We start from the raw sequence: 4,205 nt of genomic DNA, 5'->3' as shown, positions 1-4,205 counted from the left end.
ATAACTTTTTCAAGTTCTTACACAAAATAAATAATTCAATTTTTTCAAATCTCAAAAACAAAATTAATATTAAAAGATATATTCTAACAATATTTTATTTAACTTTCATTTTATCTCATCTCATATGTGAAAACAAACAAGATAATTTCTTACTAGAACTTTAGAATTTAAGTAGGAGCAAAGTAGGCACATCAAATAGCCCTACAACATTTCTTACTATTCATATAAATATTCTGAACAACATTGAATGAGCAATATAAATATTATAGGATCTTTTCATGTGTTTATCTCTCACACACTTGAGACATTCAAGTTCAGCAAGAATTTAAGGGGAAAGTTTTTTGGGAATACATATTTGTAATAGGAGTAATACTATATACAATTTTAGAATATGTAAACATCTAATAGATCCTTTGAAAAAAGTGAGATAATCCCGCTCAAGGTTTATCTCGTCCACCTAGCCCAGTCCATATATATAAATATATATGTATGTTAAAAAAATAATTTTTTAAATAATACGATGTCGTTTCAGGATTAGGTTTTGTCTAAAACCTAACCCCCTGTGGCATCTATTTGTCTTCCCTCTCTCAATCTGTCTTCATCTCGCCCACACTCCTGCGGCCTGATCATCCGTCTTTCTCTCTCTCTCTCACCAACTCCGACCTCCTATTCCCAAGTATGTCTCTATCTTTCTATGCTAGAGTTTGTTGTTGGATTTTTATTTTTTATTTTTTATTTTTTATTTTTTTATTTTCGGTTGGTTTTTGGCAGGGTGGATGGACCGCTGTGGGGTCAACTGTCCCTCGGCATCTGAACGGGGGCACCCACCTACAGAGGAAAGTGCCAAGATTTGGGGCCCAATTTGTCCCATCTCCCATGCAAGGGTTGGGGGCCTGACCAAGGTCATCCCGTCCGGGGGTGCAGGTAGCAACTCTAAGATAGTATAGGAATTTTGTAGAAATCCTACCACCTAGAGTTGAAGAGAAATCGGGCGCATAAAAAATATCATATAGTATTTAATATATGGAATATTGCATTGACAATAATAAATACTCATTAATAAATAACTTAAAATCGAATTCATGCAATTAATTTTCTTTCTCATTCTAAAATCTTACGCAATAATTATAGAGGATTCGGATTTAAATCTCTTAAAATTTATACGTGAATTTAGAGTCTACAATGGAAGGGAAATATAACTTTTTTGTTTTAAGTTTTTTTTTTTATTATTATTATAATAGTTGTTGAACATATATATAATGCAATTTAAGAAATGTTTTTCCTTCTAAAACCAGCTTATGCAATAATTATATGGGATTCAGATTGATTTCAATCTCTTAAAACTTCGTGTACATAAATGTTGGAGTCTAAAATGGAATACAAGTAGGCTTTCTTTTTTTCTTTTCTTAAATGAAATGTACATAAATAAAATGCTAAATGTACTTTAATAAGTAGAAGATAGATAGACTGTACATGAAACGTGGTCTATAATATTATTTGGATTAGTATTACATGTACTTCCATTTTTACTTACAATACTCATTTTGTTAGTTTTTTTTTTAAATTTAAATTTTGAGTTTCAAATTTCATGATTTTTAGTATATCAATAACTGATATGTGAAAAAATAATTTTTTTTTAAGTTTTTCTTAAAGTACATTTAGCATTTTCTTATGAGGACTGCTATAACTACAAAGAGATTATACTATTTTAAAAAGATGACTTAAAAATTGATGGGATACAATTTTACTATTTTGCTATTGCCATTAGGGGTGTGCAGAATTCCGAGAATTCTGACTCCGTCCGACTTCCGCTCCGATGCCGACTCCGACAGAGTCGGAGTTGTCGGAATTCGGAGTCGGAATTCGGAGTAGCTCCGAATAATTATTCGGAGTCGGAGTCTGAGTCGGAGCTCGAAGGAGCTCCGACTTCGACTCCGAATTTTTTTTTTAAACCCAGCTCCAAAACGACGCCGTTTTGGAGCTGGGTTTAAAAAAAAAATTATTGAACGACACCGTTCCACTTAATATGGAACGGCGTCGTTCGGAAGTGCCTTCTTGAAGGGGCATGCGAAGTTCAGATTCAGAACACCGTCACTTCCTCTTCCTTTTCACTTCTTCTTCTTCCTTCTTCACTTCTTCAGTTCTTCTTCCTCCTTCACTTCTCTCTCGCGTCTCCCGTCCCAGTGCATGAACCAGTGAACCCTCCGTCTCGCGTTCTTCAGAACACCGTTCGTCGTTGCTCCTCCCTGCCGCCGTCCCTCTGTTCAGCTTCCACCTACGGTGAGCCCTAAATTTATGAGCTCTAAATTTAATTCAAGCACGTCTATTATGAATTGGAGCCAGCAGTTGTGATTCTTGTGATTCTTGTGTATTGAATATTCAATATAGTCCCCAACACGGCGCTCAAAAACATGAATTTTACATTGTTTTGAAGACTTGCGCTCGAGCGAGGTGTCGAGCGCAAGTCGAGCGCACGTTGTATTGAACATTGGCTCGAGCGATATGTCGAGCGGAAGTCAAGCGAACCTCTCTGGAAGAGTTCTGCTCGAGCGCTACCTCGAGCGCTCATCGAGCGAACCTCTCTGGAAGAGTTCTGCTCGAGCGCTACGTCGAGCGCTCATCGAGCGAAACTCTCTGTATGGATTATGCTCGAGCGCCACGTCGAGCGCACGTCGAGCGAACCTCTCTGGATGGATTCTGCTCGAGCTCCACGTCGAGCGCACGTCGAGCGAACCTCTCTGTATGGGTTCTGCTCGAGCGCTACGTCGAGCGCACGTCGAGCGAACCTCTCTGTATGGGTTCTGCTCGAGCGCTACGTCGAGCGCACGTCGAGCGAACCTCTCTGTATGGCTTCTGCTCGAGCGCACGTCGAGCGAACCCATTTGGATGGGTTCGTCTGAGTCAAGCGCACATCAACCGAACCTCAATGTAATAATACATCGATACATGTATTATTATGATACAATAATACATGTCCTATTGTATAATACAATAGCCTAGTTTATTTTTAAACTAATTTTTTGCTTCTAATTTAATTTTTTCAGCTTCATTGATTGTAATATGGATCCTAGACATAGTGGAGATGATCGTCCACAAGGGGATGTGGCGGATGCCAATGCTACAACTCCTACACCGGTGGGTACTTCCACCCCTAGAGCCACATCTAGGGCAGCTACATCTAGAGCAGCTACATCTTGTGCGAGTAGTCGACTCCCACTCCCAGTTGATATAGAGGATGAAGATATGTTCAACGAGGAGGAGGAGATGCCCATTGAGCAAGATCAACCACCACGACCTTCTAAAAAGAGGTCGTGGACATGGGAGCATTTCACCAAAATTCCTGGTGAAATTGCGAACCCAGTGGCAAGATGCCATTACTGTGGATCACTTTGTGGATGCCATTCGAAGAAGCAAGGTACCAGTGTGTTAATAGCACATCTAAATGGTTGCCAACGATATAAGATAGCGAAGGGATTGCAAGCCACTGATCAGACCAACCTCAGTTACCAAACTTCTACAGCCACTGATGGTACACAGACTAAGAAATTGGTCATCCCTCAATACAGTGAGAAGATGTTGAGGGACATGCTTGCAGAGATGATAATTACTGATGAGATGCCATTTACCACAGTCGAGAAAAGAGGCTTTCGAAAGTTTCTAAATTTTGTTGAGCCACGATTTCCCATTCCATCACGGTATACAGTGATGCGAGATTGTATGAAGAGGCATGCGAAGGACAAGGAGGAGATGAGGAAGATGTTTATTACCACTGGCCAGAGAGTGTCTTTTACGACTGACACATGGACTTCCATACAGAACGTCTGCTACATGTGTATCACAGCACACTACATTGACAGTGAGTGGATTTTGCATAAAAAAATTATTGGTTTTAAAGAAATTGTGGATCATAAAGGTGCATCCATTGGGGCGAAGATGGATGATTGTTTAAAGGACTGGGGAATTCGAAAAGTGCTGTGTATTACAGTTGACAATGCCAGTGCGAATGAAACAGCAATTGATTGGTTTAAGCGGAACACGACGGTGAGAGATGATGTCATTCGGGCCCACGAGTTTATTCACGTTCGATGCTGTGCTCATATCATTAACCTCATAGTTGTTGAGGGATTAAAAGAGGTTCATGATTCCATAACCCGAGTCCGCAACATTGTACGATATGTGAGGGGTTCCCCTCAAAGGCTTGCCAA

Source organism: Juglans regia, chromosome 14 (assembly GCF_001411555.2).
Source record: "Juglans regia cultivar Chandler chromosome 14, Walnut 2.0, whole genome shotgun sequence".
Lineage (NCBI taxonomy): Eukaryota > Viridiplantae > Streptophyta > Magnoliopsida > Fagales > Juglandaceae > Juglans > Juglans regia.
Note: the sequence above shows the minus strand (reverse complement) of the source record.